The 19,140-nt window shown below is 43.8% G+C and overlaps 1 protein-coding gene and 1 pseudogene across 1 annotated transcript in view; both read right to left on the bottom strand.

Annotated features, from left to right (window-relative positions):
• The window catches only part of LOC124556236, a gene marked incomplete at its 3' end in the record, with an annotated part of 825,860 nt that overhangs the window by 196,354 nt on the left and 610,366 nt on the right, over positions 1–19,140 (bottom strand). The gene's annotated exons all lie outside the window — the stretch shown is intronic.
• Positions 4,784–4,901, bottom strand: LOC124557420 (annotated as a pseudogene).

Here is a 19,140-nt window from a genome sequence, read left to right as displayed (position 1 = left end):
GCCCACTGTTTCGCTAGTCAGTTGTCCACAACTCCGTTCGAACCAAAAGAGCAGATTCATTTATCTCCAAATTGGTTTACCATGTAAATTTCTTTGGTGAATTAATATGCCCACTCTCGGCTTTCAAGCGAATATGGTGAATATTAGTGTAGCCAGTTTCTTCGAAAACTCGAGCTTTGCTGACAAAGAGTTAAAATTGTGATCGTTTCGATGCTTATAGTACTGACAATGTTGCGCGACACGAGCAGCGGAAAATGCTCATTCACAGGCAATTTAAAGTAACATTTATCACTAGAAATATGTTCTACTGCCTATTAAAAGTAGGCATTGATTAAAAGCAACAGACAGCATTTTGCTGAAAGGTAGTGGCGAGTATCCGTTGTTATCCTTACAAATTCTGATCCCGTTCGCCAAAACTCAAAGGTGTGAAAGTGAATTTTTGTCTTATGTGCACTGCCTGAAACCAAACCGAATATTAAAAAGAGTGTTGTAAATAAAAGTTACCAACCGTCTCATTGACGCATTATTTCTTGCTTTAATAAAGCACTAAATCAGATGTGTGTGTTTTCTTTTATTTAAACGTTAGCTAAATATTACTTACTTTCATCATTTTAGAAATAGGAAAATTAAGAATTTAGTTCTGTCTAATGCTAAGTAAGAAGCTTAATTTTTCTAGGGGAGAAACTTCCAGGCATACAAAAACTGGGTACTGGGCTGGAAGTCGAACCCAGTACCTTGCCTTTCGCGAGCAGTGTTCTTACCAACTGAGATGTCCAGGCACGACCCACGAGCCACAATGACAGCTTACAGAAAGGTTCTGGGTTAAAGACACAAACTGGTACAAAGCTTTAGTCTGTCAGCAAATGTTGTACAGAGTTAGTGGCTTTAGGGAGGACACTATTGAATAATCATTTGAAATGAGGCTCCATGACAGTCTAGTCAACAGGGACGAGGGTTACCAGCCAAATTCGGCACGAAACCCTACACTAACAGAAATACGCGTGTCCCTGCCCAGCAGCTGACGCTTCGCGAGTCTTGGCAACACTGAATGCACCGAGAAGTGGACGGCGGTCCGCCCCCCTACCACGGGACGCCGATCCTATGCAAGGCGGATGGGGTTGGGGGAGGGGAGAGTCGCCGCTACTTCAGTATATGTATGCGACGACAGCGCAGTCTCCACACTTCGCCAGAAGATGTTGTGAGCGACACCAATCAAAACATCGTGAAATTCAACGCAGTCACCCGGATGGAAGCCCGAGAAGATTTCGTCAGCAGTATACGAACGGAAAAAATTACTTTCACATATATCTGCCAAGAAAATTCATAAGAGCACACACTTCACTGCAGAGCGAAATATTCATACTTTTTCTGGCGTTTTAAGATTATGGATGTTGACATCGTTACGATGCATAGAAACATACCCTTAACCATCACTACTGGACCCAGGATCACAGTGGTGTGGGGATGCCTATTACCCAGGGTGTGGGTCGAGCTTTTGCCGCCTGCAAGAAAACGTGTGTAGATCTTTCATTTGCGGGATAGGCTCATAGAGTGAAGAAGTACGAACTGGGGCGCGTAAATGTTGGTGCTATTCGTGGCGAAGTAATTATTAACGTTAAGTTTTAATATTGTGCGATATGAAGCTGTACATTTTCTTACGGTGTCCGAACGTAATCATAATGGACACTGGCAAATTAAAGTGAAAAATGTGAATAGCGTGCGTGTGTATGTAAGCAGAATTGACTTAATATTGACGTAGGTACCTCTTTCATGAATTCAAGATGTAACAAGCCGAATGTTATTCGTAAGCTGTTTAATTTCAAGATCGTTTTCCGTCATAGTATGTTAACTTGAGTCAGACATACTGAAAGTGGAAGTAGCAAATCGAGAGAACAATTGCCAGTCCGAAAAGTTTTGAGACTGGATTAATGAAATAACATAGAAAGGGTAAGATGGTGGGTTTAATAATTTGGGTGTTCTGCGTGGTCTCCCCTCCCCCCCCCCCCCCTCACTTGAGTAAAACGCACAGAACGTTCGTGCAACGATATGAAACTGTCTTTGAGATGATGTTGTTCACCTCCTGCGTCACACTAGCTTGAATGTCGGTTAAGCCGTCAAAGCTTTGACCCATCACGTGAATTTCTGCACGTTGACGTTACGTCGTACGTTCGTATTGATAGCACTAAATCTCGTCACCCGTTATGATTTTTTCCAGAGAAGAATTGTTCGCGTTTTGTATTTCAATCCTACGGTCGCAGGTTCGAATCCTGCCACGGGCATGGATGTGTGTGATGTCCTTAGGTTAGTTAGGTTTAAGTAGTTCTAAGTTCTAGGGGACTGATGACCTCAGCAGTTATGTCCCATAGTGCTCAGAGCCATTTGAACCATTTGTATTTCGATCAAGTCGCTGCAGGCATCCAGGCGTCGTCGTTTTAGTTCAGGAGTCAAGGTGCGCGGGAGAAACTTGCACACTCTTTTCTCTTCTTCGAAATATTCTGGAGAATATCTTGAACGCATGATTTAGAGATGCCATTGTAAGTAGGCTGTTTAGATGTAAGTATGCTGTTTAAATTTTTTAAATTGGTAACACCACGTAGCGCTCTGTATGAAAATCACTGGCTGTGCTGTGTGCAGTCTGTGGCTGGTTTGCATTGTTGTTTGCTATTGTAGTGTTGGGCAGCTGGATGTGAACAGCGTGTAGCGTTGCGCAGTTGGAGGTGAGCCGCCAGCAGTGGTGGATGTGGGGAGAGAGATGGCGGAGTTTTGAGAGCGGATGATCTGGACGTGTGTCCATCAGAGACAGTAAATTTGTAAGACTGCATGTCATGAACTGATTATATATATATATTATGTCTTTTGAACACTATTAAGGTAAATACATCGTTTGTTCTCTATCAAAATCTTTCATTTGCTAACGATGCCTGTCAGTAGTTAGTTCCTTCCGTAGTTAGAATCTTCTATTTAGCTGTCAGTATTGGCGCTCGCTGTATTGCAGTAGTTCGAGTAACGAAGATTTTTGTGAGGTAAGTGATTCATGAAAGGTATACGTTATTGTTAGTCAGGGCCATTCTTTTGTAGGGATTATTAAAAGTCAGATTGCGTTTCGCTAAAAATATTGTGTGTCAGTTTAGTGAAGATCAGAATAAGTAAAGAGAGTAATGTCTGAGTACGTTCAGTTTTGCTCAGCTGTTTGAAAAGCAAATAACGTAAGAGGTTTTCGAGCACAATAATTCACAAATTTTTCTATGGGGACGTTTCACCATTTGTGACACAACAACGTTGACACAGCATGGCCGCGCGCCCACTACTCAACACTGCCTACTCGCAACTGACCTGTCGAACGCATGTCTGTTATTTACAGCTGTTATTTCAAGCTGTCACCTTAGTTGCTCCACTGACGTCGTTGATACGCCAGAAAATCAAATCAGTCTCCGAACTTTTTGTACAGGCGATATGGGCACACGGTTGTGGAAGTTGTTACTATGGTATGTACCCCCCGGGAGTAAGTTGTCTTGAAATACTTTCTACAAATAATCCCATGAGGAATCAATAAGACAGCAAACAACGGTTTAAGCAAATGAACAGTCCATAAAAATCGTCGCTACTACCGGACAACTTTTCTGTCTGCAGAAAAAACATGACACTTCGTTACGGTTGCGTCACAGTCGCCCCCGTGTCACTGAAAACTATTTCATCCGCCGATGTGACAGTAACACAGTAACGGTACCACGCCAACACGACAGTTATTTCTGAATCAGTTGTTCACCAGCCCGTAGTCTCTGCTGTGCAGGCAGATGGGTCCCGTCCGCGAGAAGATGAATGATGCGTGCGAACGTAAGGGCTGTCAAACTGTTAAAGGTGGGTGTCGTCGACAAAAGTGGCGACGGCAATCGGGCGGGCACATCTCGATCGGTCGGGACGTGAATGCAAGGGAAAAGGGGGGGGGGGGGGGAGGGGGCGCTGGGCGGTGAGCATATCGCGTGTCTGCGGCGCGTCCGCGTCTTTACGAGCGACCCGTCCGCCGCTCTGACGTTTACTGCGGCGGAGAAAACCGGCATTGTCGCGTGTAACGCTGATACCCGCTCCCACACCAATTACGTCCGCGGCCCGGACGGCCATCGCTCAACTAAAACGGGCCCGCCTGCTCAACCGATTTCCGCTCCACGGGCAACACTGCCATAAATCACGGAGCGCTTCCCGCTCGTCGCTTCTCGAGTCGGCACCTTTCTCTCGCGTGCCTTCTCGCCCCAAATCGCTCCCGTTGCTAGCTGAGCCAGCAGGCAAGTCCTCTCGGGACAGCGGCTTCTCTAGACGACACAGACGTCTAGAAAGCGTCTGTTGTGAGCTGGCCTCGTGACCGTAAATCTCATCCCTCGTCTACAAATAGACAATGGCTCCACATCTGTAGCTTAAGTTTACAGTTGAAGAAACGAATCACGCTACGTAGATATCCATTAACGGTTAGCCGATTATTCTCAAAGAGTAACTTGCTGGGAGGTAGTACGAGAGTGTGCTGAAAAATAACGCCTCCGAATATTTGATATGAAAATTTCTTACAGCTTTTTTTAATTAAAAAAAAATGCTACTCCGTCTACAGGCCACAAGTGGCCCGTCGGGACCATCCGACCGCCGTGTCATCCTCAGAGGAGGATGCGGATAGGAGGGGCATGGGGTCAGCACACCACTCTCCCGGTCGTTAGGATGGTATACTTGACCGAAGCCGCTACTATTCGGTCAAGTTGCTCCTCAATTGGCATCACGAGGCTGAGTGCACGCCGAAAAATGGCAACAGTACATGGCGGCCTGGATGGTCACCCATCCAAGTGCCGGCCACGCCCGACAGCGCTTAACTTCGGTGATCTCACAGGAACCGGTGTATTCACTGCGGCAAGGCCGTTGCCGCTTTTTTTCATTTTTTAAAAAAAGATATTATTAACATTCTACATTTTTATTCTCCGTGTCTACATGTTTGCAGCCCTCTGCCACGGCAGAGGTCCGCAGCTCGTGGTCGTGCGGTAGCGTTCTCGTTTCCCGCGCCCGGGTTCCCGGGTTCGATTCCCGGCGAGGTCAGGGATTTTCTCTGCTTCGTGATGACTGGGTGTTGTGTGATGTCCATAGGTTAGTTAGGTTTAAGTATTTCTAAGTTCTAGGGGACTGATGACCATGGATGTTAAGTCCCATAGTGCTCAGAGACAGAGCCAGAGAGACGGAGAGCCACGGCAGGGCTCAGAATTGTAGCGCGTAACATGGGGAGTGTAACATAACCACGTCGTTTCGTGAGAAATAGCCTGCTGCAATCTACTTACAAATTCGGAGAGTTCGTCCACTCACGACGCACCCTATACTTTAGCATGACAAAGCCAGACTACACACGAGCGTTGCGACATTTCCAATAAACGGACACCTCGGGTTCACTGTCATCTATTATCCTCCATACAGTCCGACTTAGCCCCAGCCGATTTTCATCTGTTACCAAAACTTAAAGAACACCTTCGAGAACTTCACTTTGATAGTGATGAAGCGGTGCAAGTGAAGGTGACGTTGTGACTTCGTCAAAAAAGTCAAACATTCCACAGTGACGCTATCAAAAGACTGGTCTCCCGTTGAAAGATATGTGATCATCGCCAGGATGACTATGCTGACATTTAAAATACGTAGACGTGAAAAATAAACATGTAGAATGTTAATGACGTTAGTTTTACTTAAAAAGCTTTAAGAGTTTTCACATAAACAATGCAGGGGAATTACTTTTCAGCACGCCCTCGTACATCACATTCTAGAGCGTTTTGTCACATTATTACTACGATTCAACAGCAATCTGATAAAGGACCGACGCAGTCTTCTGTACAAGTTAGCATCAACTTGCTTTTGCCGGAAAATTATGAAGTTATATGGGAGCAAAAATGTCGTTACTGTGTCCCAAATCAAGAAAGATTTAATGTGTATGAAGAGAATTCAGAAAGTAACATGCCCGTTATTATGACAGGCCAACTAACTTTTATAGAATGCTGCACTAAAGTTCAAAGTGACACAGATTTAGGCCTATGACATTTTTCATTGTAGCCGCCAAGTCTCTGTAAATAACGGTCGGGACGTCCTATCATAGCTCAGTTCCTGGACAACAGAAATCGGCTTGTTGGTCAAGGAATCATTCGAGAACCGCTATATGAACGTCTTCATCGTTGAAAATTTTCCTTCCCCACTTACGTTCTTTCAACTGGCCGAAAAGATGGAAATCACATGGTGCAAGACCTTCCTTCCTTCACCATCAGCACCACACACAGCTGTGCGGGCTTCGGCTAATTGTTGGCTCCAGATCACTGCGGCTGCGACACTGCATTTGGCCTATACACTGCCAGGATTTCACGGTGAAGCTGTGTGTAATGTAGAGGTTTTGTCCACAAGAATTATACTGTCCTGCCTGCTTCAACTTTGATGTACATTTCCAGTTGCAGTGTCGTTTCAATTGCGCAATGTGATGATCCCTCTTATTCGTATGATGGCAGAACGATGTCTGCAAGAAGCCTCTTTTCTGAAAATGCGCTACACTTGTTGCGCGATGGTGTTATTGTGAGAGCCGGCCGAAGTGGCCGTGCGGTTAAAGGCGCTGCAGTCTGGAACCGCAAGACCGCTACGGTCGCAGGTTCGAATCCTGCCTCGGGCATGGATGTTTGTGATGTCCTTAGGTTAGTTAGGTTTAACTAGTTCTACGTTCTAGGGGACTAATGACCTCAGCAGTTGAGTCCCATAGTGCTCAGAGCCATTTTTGTTATTGTGAGACAACATGTATCATTTGTTTTCTGAAATCCTTCACATGTCAGGAGACAATGCATCACGCGGAAATGTATCTTGTTTCATTCATATAATATCTGTATGTACGTTAGTTTATGATTGCCCTCCCCGGAAACAACGATCTTGACACTGGTACCAGAATTTGCTGTTGATACCTGCAATTTATCGGGCGATTCAAATTTAACCACAAAATATGTGAGTTGAGTTGACGTGGGCAAATAAATCTCAGTAAATTCTAGTAAAACATGATGAGATGCCGGCCGAAGTGGCCGTGCAGTTAAAGGCGCTGCAGTCTGGAACCGCAAGACCGCTACGGTCGCAGGTTCGAATCCCGCCTCGGGCATGGATGTTTGTGATGTCCTTAGGTTTAACTAGTTCTAAGTTCTAGGGGACTAATGACCTCAGAAGTTGAGTCCCATAGTGCTCAGAGCCATGATGAGATGTCTCCTATGGACGTGTCTGAACGTAATGCAACAACTGTTATTCCGGTTGCAACTGGCTGTCATCCAGTACAGCAAAAAGTTATCATTCAGGCACAAACTGTTTTTCAGGTAAATAATTACGTGTTATTATTTATAATGAGTGATGAAGAGCTTCTGGAATGTATCACGAACTTTCTTTCATTGAAAAACGGTTATTCCTTTATGTCAGCGAAACGCTTCATGTAGCCGTAACATTAGAAAGACTGTGACAGAAGAACTTTATTAGTGCTATTAAATGCAATTAGCAACGAATACTTAATGACGGGATTTTGCTATGTGTTTGCTTAGTGGTGTGAAAACCCTCTGATATTCCGGAGAAGGATTTGCAGTCGGAGTCCGCTAATCTGGAGCCGTTTTGTACAGACGAGGTGGCAGCGAGGCCACGGGGGATTGCTTCTCTAAACATCGCCATCATGTCACTCCTGAACCGCCCAAAAGCGGATTTGAAATGCAAACGCTAAAAGCGGGATAATGTAATCAGGAACCACGGGGTTTCGTTCGAGATACTGAATATTCATAATGCGTGTCACAACAAGAACAAAACACGCTGTAACAACGCATGATTGGAAATAACGAAGTCGGCAATATGCGAACGGCCCGCTTTGCGAGGCTCTCGCAATTCATCTCAGCCACGCCGCCCGCTGTTCCGCGTCGTGTACTCCCTGTACACGCATTTGTTACCGTATCCACCGTGGTAATTACAACAGCCCCTGCCGCGTGCCTTACGAAATAACCAATCTCCTCTTACTGTTTGCTAGTACCTACATTACATGTACGCCGTCACTGCGTTGTTCTAGTTATGGAAAACAGCAGAATGACCAGTGCTTGTTAAAGATTGAAGGTTATGCGTACCCAAATACATAACAAGAGCTTTGATTTGCATAGCTACAAATAAACTTTATCTTTGCAGCTTGGCGCCCTGCAGACTGTATCTGTTACAGTGCACCGGTTGCCCATCATCAAAAACAATGTTTCATTTGCTCCTCTGTGGGGAGTTCGAAGCATTCTCTCCTTTATTGTCTGTGTGCTCTCCGCTCTCCGCGTACTGTTTACCTTCTCTCTTCCAGCATAATTTCATTTGCCCAGAACCAACCAATTCTGTTAAAATTCATTAGTCTGTCCGCAGTCTCTGAGAAGGTGCTGTATCCTCAAATTGTAAGCAGGTGAATTTAAAGTGGAGTCTACTTATCGTAAATCAAGTTTCTTTTCATTTTTCTAGGCAAGAAGCAGCATAACTTTTTGAACAATGTCAGGCATTATTTACCCAAATGCCTCTAAAACTACGTAATTTTCCCGTTTTAAAGAGATCGGCAAGCGAGATGGCGTCGTTGTTATAGCGCCGGATTCATGCTGTGGCGTAGTGGAGTTTCAACTTCTGTTCGATACCATTATTTATGTTTTCCGTGGTTTACCTCATATTATAAAACAAAATGGTGGAACAAGTATCACACCCTTTAGAATCGACCATGGGAAGCTGTATAGGAAGCAACTGCATGCACCAGGAAGTGTAAGTGCCTGTCCTCGAAACGTGTCGTTGATGTGTTTTCATGCCATATAAATTTCTAAATAACGGAGCAAAAATGACGTATAAAGATACTCTAAACTCATTAAATGGGGTGGGGGGTGGAGGGTGGGGATTAATTGTTCGTTAAAAAATGCCTTTGTCAATTCCCTTCCCATCCTCTGCCAACTCAAGTGGTGATAAACCTTTGCCAATGAAAAGTTAAACTTTAGCTTTCCTGAAACTTCCTGGCAGATTAAAACTGTGTGCCGGACCGAGACTCGAACTCGGGACCTTTGCTCGGGCAAATTCTCTACCGACTGAGCTACCCAAGCACGACTCAGGGCCGTCCTCACAGCTTTAATTCCGCTTTCCTGTTGATGTGCCGCACCCTCTCAGCTTTAAACACAAAACTGTTATATTTCTTCGGTGAGACTATTTTAAAAAAACCGCTTGCACCTCCGAAATACCTCTCTTACAGATACATTAGGCTCATTTCGTAAGCAATATAATGAATAACAGATTAATTTGAGTAGATATCGGCAATCTGAACAAAGGATTTTGTCAGAGAAAAACATCAGGAAAAGGCAAAATCTTCCTACAACACTGAAATAGATTTGACGATTTTAGCAGAACTTCCTCACACATTTACCGATATTTTGGGCGGTTAAACAACGATGTCGTGTTGACTGTCATAAGCTACCTCTCTTCAACAAATTGTCGGTATGCTTCATGCATTGTTTAATCTGGAGCATTTTCTGATATCTGACGCTATTTCTCACGTTATAAAATCACGCTTTTTCGTTACTGCACTGGAAAGACGCATACGCTGTGTGTAAGACATACACTGCCGAGCATTATGGCCATGTGCTTAATAGCGTATTGATCCACCTTTGCCCGTGCGGTTCTAGGCGCTGCAGTCTGGAACCCAGCGACCGCTACGGTCGCAGGTTCGTATCCTGCCTCGGGCATGGATGTGTGTGATGTCCTTAGCTTAGTTAGGTTTAATTAGTTCTAAGTTCTAGGCGACTGATGACCTCAGAAGTTAAGTCGCATAGTGCTCAGAGCCATTTGAACCATTTGGTACACAATACAGCAGTCATTGTGCGTAATGTGTATTGAAAATGTCTTTGGTACGTCTCCGGAAGAATGTGGCGCCATATATCTAAGCACAGATCACGAAATTCCCGTAAATTACGATCCGGTGGTTTGTCGGCGCGGAGCTGGCACCCGATACCGTCTTAGATGCGTTCATTTGGGTCCAGATCCGGCGAATTTGGTGGCCAAGACAGCAAAGTCAGTTCACTATCATGCTCAGACCACTGAAGCTCGATTCTGGCGTTTTACCACTGGCCGTTATCCTGATGGAAGATGCCATTGCCGTCAGGGAAGACATCAAGTATAAAGTGATTCACGTGGCCCACAGTAACGTTCAGGTAATCCACAGTTGTCATAGTGCCTTCCACTACTACCACTGGTCCCGTGGAAACCCAGGCGTATGTCACCCCCAGCCCCTAACATAATACTGCTCCCATCGGCTGGCGTCTGTAGGCCGGTGGCGGTGGATGTATCAAATGGCTCAAATGGCCCTGAGCACTGTGGGACTTAACATCTGAGGTCATCAGTCCCCTAGACCTTAGAACTACTTAAACCCAACCAACCTAAAGACAGCACACACATCCAGGCCCGAGGCAGGATTCGAACCCGCGACCGTAGCAGTCACGCGGTTCCAGACTGAAGCGCCTAGAACCACTCGGCCACCGCGGCCGGTGGATGTATCAAGCAGCCTTTTGGATGGATGACGGCGTATTTGGAAAGGACCATCGATCTAGTGTAACACGACTCGTCTGACAAGGTGACACGTTTTCATTGATTCACGCTTCTCGATGATCCCGAGACCACCGCAATCGTGATTGACGGTGACGTTGGGTCAACACGGTAACGCTTCGGGGACGTCCGCTGCGGTGCCACATATTTTGCAATGTGCTCTGAACCGTGTCCTTCGAAATACTGGCGCCTGCGACAGCACTGTACTCTGGCGACAATTCTGCCTGTCCCTCATTACAGAGCTGGTAAGCCTCCGTCTTTCACTTGCTGTGATTAGGTGTGTACATCCAACACCTCGTTGCTTACTCTTTGTTTTATCGTCTATCGACCACTTCCCAGGAATACTCACCAGAGTAGCATGCGAACAGCTGGCTAGCTTCGCCATTTCTGAGATGCACGTTGCCAGGCACAGTGCAATAACATTCTGCCCGAATCCCTCAGAACCTGGAGCGGCGGTCGTCTAGAATGGAACTGATAAAAATCGGTGGGCATCATTCTGACAGGCGGTGGTTCAAAGTCAGCAAATCAAGTCGGCTTCTCAGTAGAAAGACCTCAGTTTCTCTACTCCAGGGGCAAAAATAAAGAAGAAGATGATGACAGCTGACGAGACCCGAAATTTTAGCTGAGGAGATCACACAGCAGCTTGTTAGATCGTACATATCACCTTGCTTACTCCTTACCGACATGACACACCGTAAACACAGTGGGCCCAGTTCCACTTATATGCAGATAGATCCGTTGACTTGCTATCAAAGATGGCATGTTTCTTTTATTATCCAAGGAATATTCTACCAAATATCTTAAAACGACGTGGAGAAAGATTGCAACGTCTTATATGACTCGGAGAATTGTGTTGGAAAAATTAGCATTCACTAATAACTTGTTACTTACAGTCATGTCATGGTCGAAAACTCGTTTTGCACTACAGTTACTGATACGCAACAAGTAAACACACAATGGGGATCTCCCAATGATTCTCATTCCATTCTCTCCCTTGTGCAATTATGAAGTTACGATGATTCTCCATTGTGTGTAGATGCTAATGTGGACCGTAAATAAAATAAAACCTATATTCTGCTCTGAATAGTGTGAAACTCCAAAACAATAAACTGTATCATCAACATCCCAAGACTGGAAGTACCGGAAGGAAGGGCCTTAAATTCACTGGTTTACTTCTCCAAGCAAGTAATAATGGTGCAAAACTTCAGTTCGTGGTTTTAGGTAGTCTCGTATGGTAGGAGTTCAAGCTCAGTTCTCCTTCAATGCATCGCCTTTCATTTCACATCAGAACATAGTAAATTTCAGAGAAAACAACGAAATATTATTTTCAGTCAAGAAGATGCTTCGGCATCAGCAGCTGGCTGCTAGATTTCTGCACTACGGGGGTCCGTGAGTTATATATGCCGCACTACATGCGCAGCAATAAATTAGGAACATACGTGTTTCACTGTGAACTAGGACACACTTGCGTAAATACCCACTCTCTCGCTCGAAGATAAATCTCAGGCGACTAATGTGTAATTACCAGTGATGTTATTTCAGTTACAGCGAAGTACAATCAATTTATACTTCAAGATCGTTCTGGGTCGTACTCAATGCAAATACCACAGCCGAAGTACGTTAGACCAGCTAATGTAAGAGTGGTGTACCTTTGCTGTAACTTGTTCACATGGAGGCGACGTGAGCCGTACACAGACCGCACCTTGATCTAGATCCCATCCATCTCTGTATATAACGTGGAATAAGACGTAGGTTGAGCCGAAGCAGGTATTAAGGTCACAGCGTTTTGCGTCACGTAACGGTCGTGGTGGCTCACAATATATCGTACTGATGACAAGCATTTGGCGCGCAATCTGCTGTGAAAATTGCCGCGAAGTTTATGAAGCTACAAGCTTCTTAAGCAGGATATACAATTCAAATTACCCGCTTTTACCGAATCAGTCAAGCACGTATTAACAAGCTTACGAATGTTTATCATGTTATTATTGTAGTATTGGTATCTAAATGAGATTATCGGCCAGGAATTGGTGCTCACTGAACTTTAAAATTATTGCGCTTGACGTCGCAACACCGGTTTTAATCTGCAACTGATTCTTCAGTATATTTTCTTTTTTTTTTTTTTTTTTCCAAAGTGCGCAACACGACTGTAAAACTGGACTTCAGCTTCACTGATTTCTCTTACTTCTGTGCAGATGTTTTGTACCAACTAAAGTTGCAATGCACATTTCACTCTACTGTTCCCCAGTTCTAGACCGATTTGAGGAACAACAGACGTGAACGTCGTGAGCCATAATCACAAGGAGTGACGAGAAGAAAATGGAGGCGCTAAACAACAATCCTGTCGTTTCGTCGGGAACAGCTAGATAGTCTGTCCAACATGGAACAAGTTCTGATTACGCACATGATAAACTGACGTGTTTAGTGGTCCAGAAGAAATTAATTCCTAATCATACTGTTATTTCCATTATTTAAACCTGTCTTCAACATTGTATAAATACGGAGCAATCATGTCTGTTATCGAATCATAAAATCAATCAACGGCATTTTTAAGCCGTATAGGAAATACTGTGTACCATTACGTTCCAGCATACGTGTTTATCATAGGAAACTATCACAATTTGAAAGTCAAGTCGATATTACGAATACGTTGTGTCAAAAATATTCTCAAATAAAGTTAATAAGAATTATTTCAAGAATTCATTTACATAATTGAGCATCTAAGTGTAACACGATACCACAAATCCGTCAGCCAGTTTGAGCTCAAGATTTATTTAACTACTGCTTCTAGCTTATTCGCCATATATACGCGTTAAGAAAATAGTTAACGTTTCGTTTGATAATTGTACAAGTGTAATGCTGAAAAACAAGCACAAAAACATTACTAAATGCTGTTTGAGCTGAACTGATTTGCAATGATGTCGGCACTGACTGTAAATCGAGCACTTTTAAGACATGTATATCTTGTTTCCTTTTATATATGTAGATATTGTTACACAATAGCGAGAATCCAGCAACACTGGAAGAGGTTGGGACAGCAATTTGTAGTGACACAGACGCAGGCTGTAGATATTTTGCCGCAAGAGTCGTACGCATTCCTGCACAGCTCGATGTGGTAGTCGTCACAAATTGGAAGTGAATTTCAGGTTTGTCCGTACTCCTTACAAATTACTTACACTGACATTTATGGCGTTAGGTTTATTTGTGCGGGATTCTTTTTCGGATAAAGCCACTTAAGAGGAATCTGGTGTAATTTTCAGCTTGGACTGCGTAAAATTGTAGCCTGAGGGTAACTTATATGGCACATTCCCTTCATTAAGGCTAACAGGGCGTATCTTTTACCACACAACGACTAATTTTTATCAGACAGGTCACAGATGTTTGTAGCTACGTATCTGACTTCAAGGTGATGATTCTTTTCTTATCTCGCTTACTGTGGAGAATTTAATTACAGTGCTGTTTTACTTGCGTACGGATACATGGCAGAGTGTCTTCCGTGGCTCTTTGAACCGGATAAATTATTAGCAGAAGACATGGTCCTCAGATAATCTTCTATAATTGGAGAAACTTTCCGCCTTATGCAAGACACAACTCATTTGGTTTTCTTGAAGCCATACATGTTTCAGCACTATATGTCTTATCTTCAAAGGTTTTTCCCCTATTATTCTGCCTTACAGAACGCTATCAGCTATTTTATGAGCCATGCCTTGTACAGCGTACCATAGTTTCAGGTGTTGTCGTATTGTTTACCACTATATTAGACGTGTTAAAGAAACAATTTTGTTCAGTATCACTGTTTTAACTGGTACTCACGCATGCTAATCTTTATATTTTATTTCAACACGAAACACAAAGTTTCTGCAGTAAATCCAAGATCGTAACCTTTTCCAGTTCTTTATTTGTTCCAAGTGGCAGAAATTCTCTACCTGTCAGAAGTAAAATGGCTCAGTTTCTGACCAAATAAGTCCTTTGATTTCTCTAACCGCAACACTTGATGCTCGCTAGCGACTGAATTTCTGTGTTTGCAGTTCAGTGCAATGTGTTAAGCACTTAAAAAGTTACTGTAAAAATCTTAGTGTCACTCTTCCAGTAGCAGGAGGTTATACCATACGCAATTCTCTGCGATTTATACATTCTCATAAATAAAATTCTTGAAGGTTTTAATCCCAGAAAAAGGTCCCGAACGAATTTGAACACGAGAGCTATCCAGAACATCCCACCAGATAAGCACGACTTAGAGTGTGCAGATACTGAGCACACGCAGCTCTATCAGCATCCTCTATGGGAACGTCAGCATTACTCGAAGCTCAGACAGAAAACAACTGTCAAACCAAGTGCAAACGTGACAGCCCGTTATCGACGTGAAAGTTTCCCATATAAAGATATGAGTGAGTTCGAACAGAGCTGAAAATGGGTTTGGTATGCCGTTATATTTCGATTGTAATAGAACATGATACCATGATAGCAGTGCATACGGATCCAGGTTGACGTGCATTGGGTCTACCTTCTGTCTCTGCGGCTGCAACACATGCGCGGCAGTACTACCAGCGCACTATACAAGACGGAGAGGAGAACGTCTTCGTCAGTTCTCGTTCGGCTCTTCTGAAGATGGCTGGCAGTTGTCCAGCCGAAATATCGTGCAATGAAGTTTACGACGACCAGCTGCATGCCCGAAATCTTTTTGAACAGTTGATTCGCCGGGAAAATTTCAAATTTTAAGATAAAGTTCTCTACAAAAACTCTGATTTACAGGCTATGCATTCTTCAGTTCTGATATCACACAAAGTCATATAAGGTAGCTAGCGTCTGTAACATCGAACCTTACGATATATAATGAGTAATTATTTAGCTGATGGAAATATTTTTGTTTCGTACTCATGTCACTGGTAAGATAGTTTAATGTGGTTCAATATAGGTTCCCACTTCCAGTATCAATCAGTATAATCTATGGCCACAACTCAAGTCCACTGGTCATATTAGTTTATTGTATAAATCAGCGTGGCCTACGAGCTAAGTAAAGTCGTCCCCTCAGTAGAGGCTGTTTGTCCCCGGACTAAATGAAGTGTTGATTGCTGGCCGCTTCCGAATAGCGTCGGCTGCAAGCTACAAGTTTTGTATTGCACTGGAATCCACCTAACTAGGGCGTGTTTCCTTCCTAACTCATCTGTGGGCCTAAGCCCGAAATGACAAACGTGCATTTCTGGCGTGATCACCTCTAGGCCCCCTCAAGACTGGCAGGCAACCTTGCAAACCACTCTTGGTGGGTCCAGCTGTACCTAGTAAGACGAATAAACTTCCTTTTGGTGCATGGGAAACTAAATATTTTAACTGAAAACTCAATAAAAATTCCTACACCTTGACTTTCCTGATAGGCTCATTCTACACTTGAACACAACTATGTACAAGAACACAGTGACGAATTTAATTTGCATAAGTAACACTGTTTTGGTCCACTGTGAGTGACTGCCGACATTCGCCGGAACTTGAGAAAATCTGCAGTAATGAAACTGCCAATAACCATCATTATGTTAACCCGGCCTCATTAAATTACATAACCAGCACGCTCGGGTTGCTTATCCGCCTGACGCCTTTCAATTACCAACCGTAAACACTTACCGACGCCAACAACCAATGACGCAGTGACGTCACAGAAGACAGCTCAACACCAGCCTCTGGAACAATAAAACTAAATGTACAGAACTAATGGGGTGCGTTGCAGTAGTCTACATCCTAAATTCCACGCAGAATTCAATATAGAACCATGACACAGAACAACAACGAAAATCTGGAGAGCAGTAAGGCAAAACGTACAGTTCGAATTATGTGGTAGGGCGAGAGGTAGCTGACCAAATGTGTGTTGCATTTGAGAAACGTCACGATTACCTCCTCGAGCTGCTGATAAAATTCTCTTCTAAACAACCAGTTTCGGTAGACAGACTGCCATCTAGTTTTTAAAAGCATAAACAGCATAATTTTAGGCGAACATAAAATCACTGACGTCAGATAATAAAGCCATGAATTTGTCAGTATTGTCACATCGCAATAGAAATGACACAGTTAATAAATAAACTGTGCTAAACAGTGATCAGCTGTACAGTCTGCTGTATGTGGTGCGCGGCCTTTCGTAGCGGTAACGCCAATTGCTGATAAACATGAAAGAGTGCACTGCCTAGCACAGTTTATATATTGACGATGTAATTTATTATGATGTAAAAACAGTGAAAAACTTGTGGTTTTATTATCCGACGTCCATTACTTTGTATAATTCTAATATGATGCTGTAAATGCTTTTAAGAAGTAGATGCTGGTCTGTCGACAGAAACTGGTTTTTAGAGAAAGAATTTCGTCAGCAGCTCGAGGCGGTGATCATGATATTTTTCTAACACTTATGAGCTGTGGGGCGTCACTTCCTTAAAATATGCGTTACATTGTATCATATGAAATTTCCAGAACGTATTTAGTCGCACAGTACACCTATTGTCCACCGATTATTCTGTATGCATTGCTGCAGGAGTTTCTTATACCACGGAGGCGCGCCGCGATTCTATTGGAATTCACAACTCAAAGAGGACTAGATATCGACATACCGCCCAAATAAGCGTCGCTTTTACACTGGCGCTAACACAAAAGAATGGAAAACTGTGATGCTCATGAGCTCATCTTCGTTCATTGTACCCACAGAACTCAGTACCAGTACTCAGTTTCGTTAGATTTTGCACTAAAATTAGCGAAGAGCTGTGGCCCACATGCGGTAGCGTTCTCGCTTCCCACGCCCGGGTTCCCGGGTTTGATTCCCAGCAGGGTCAGGGATTTTCTCTGCCTCGTGATGACTGGGTGTTGTGTGATGTCCTTAGGTTAGTTAGGTTTAAGTAGTTCTAAGTTCTAGGGGACTTATGACCATAGCTGTTGAGTCCCATAGTGCTCAGAGCCAAGCCATTTTGTCGCCCACAACAGACAATACAGGAAAGGATTTGGATATATTAGGGACAGTCAAATGAAAACGAGACAGACGGAAAATGTGAGTAAACTGTTTATCACTTCAAAAGTAATCACTATGACTCTTAATATTAGGTCTACAACTTTGCTTCTGATATTTTTTCTCGAAATTCGAGGTTTTATTGTGAAAAACTTGCACAAACTTTACGATTTAAAGTCTTGGCCATTGCTGGCCGCCACATTCTCCTGCGTTTTGGGTAGCATACAAATCCTCTGGCGGAAGGACTGAACGTCCTTTGTGGAGAGCCTTGAATCGATTCAGTTTTGCACTAGTTCACATGACCGCTAGGGCTGGCTGGCTAGCCAGGCTGTGTGCCACTGATTGAAAAAGGTGGTAGTCAGCGGGGGCAATGTCTGGAAAATACGGCGGGTGGGGTAGGTCTTCCCATTTCAACATTTCCAAGTATGTTTTGACGGATTTTGCGAAATGACATCGAGCATTGTCATGTAACAAAATCACCTTTTCATGTCTGTCACTGTATTGTGGCCGTTTGTCTTTCATAGCTCGGCTCAAACGCATCAGTTGTTTTCCATCCCCTGTGACTGTTTTAATCGTCGTAGTCAAGCAATGTCTACAATTTTGCACCTTCGAAAACTTTCTCTCTTCCACCGTCATGCCGGGCTTCGACGTCAAAATCACCGTTATTGAAGCGTTGAAATCGTTCTCTGCACGTTGTTTCACTTATAGTTGCCTCATCATAGGCCTTATCCAGCATTTTATGAGCCTCAGCCGCAGATTTCATTTTCCCGCAACTGACGAGAACGGGGCTCGTAATTTGACATATTCAATAGAGAATAACTATGATGCACTTACAGAGCGACTAATATTTTAACGTCATTATGATTACAAATGCCTAAGTTTACTGTATGACACTTACGACCTACCACCTGCGCAATCACTCACCGTTGCTGCCATACATTACAAAATTGCGGACGCAAAGCTGTTGGGTTAATACATTTATTCCAGTGTGAGACAAGACGGTAGACAACTTCATGGAAAAATATTTGATTGTACCTAGGCGTGTACCTCTTCATCCGGAGCAAATCGACGACCACGAATGTCTTTCTTCAGGGCCCCAAAAATCTGGGGATTGCATAAAGACAGATAGACACTGTATGGAGGATGTGTAAGGCCTTCCCAATGAAATTTCTGCAGCGTACTCGAAACAACCTTGCAATATGAGGGCGGACATTATCCTGCATCAGAATGATGCCCTCTGACACCATTTCCTAGCGTGGACACCTCACAAAAATAGAAACGCACCATCAACTTCAGACGCCCAGGAGTGCTGACGGGCGGTATCAGTCTCTTGCAGGATAATGACCTCTGGCATGCTGCCAAGGTTGTTTCGAGGAAGCTGCTGAGATTTCGCTTAGCAGCCCTTACACATCATCTATACAGTGTCCGACCCTGGTAGCTGAGTGGTCACCGCGACGCAATGTCATACATAACGGCCCGGGTTCGATTCCCGGCTGGATCGGAGATTTTCTCCACTCAGGGACTGGGTGTTGTGTTGTCCTTATCATCATTTCATCCCTATCGCC

Source organism: Schistocerca americana, chromosome X (assembly GCF_021461395.2).
Source record: "Schistocerca americana isolate TAMUIC-IGC-003095 chromosome X, iqSchAmer2.1, whole genome shotgun sequence".
In the NCBI taxonomy this organism is placed as follows: Eukaryota; Metazoa; Arthropoda; class Insecta; order Orthoptera; family Acrididae; genus Schistocerca; species Schistocerca americana.
Note: the sequence above shows the minus strand (reverse complement) of the source record. Positions and strands in the feature narration are given on the sequence as shown.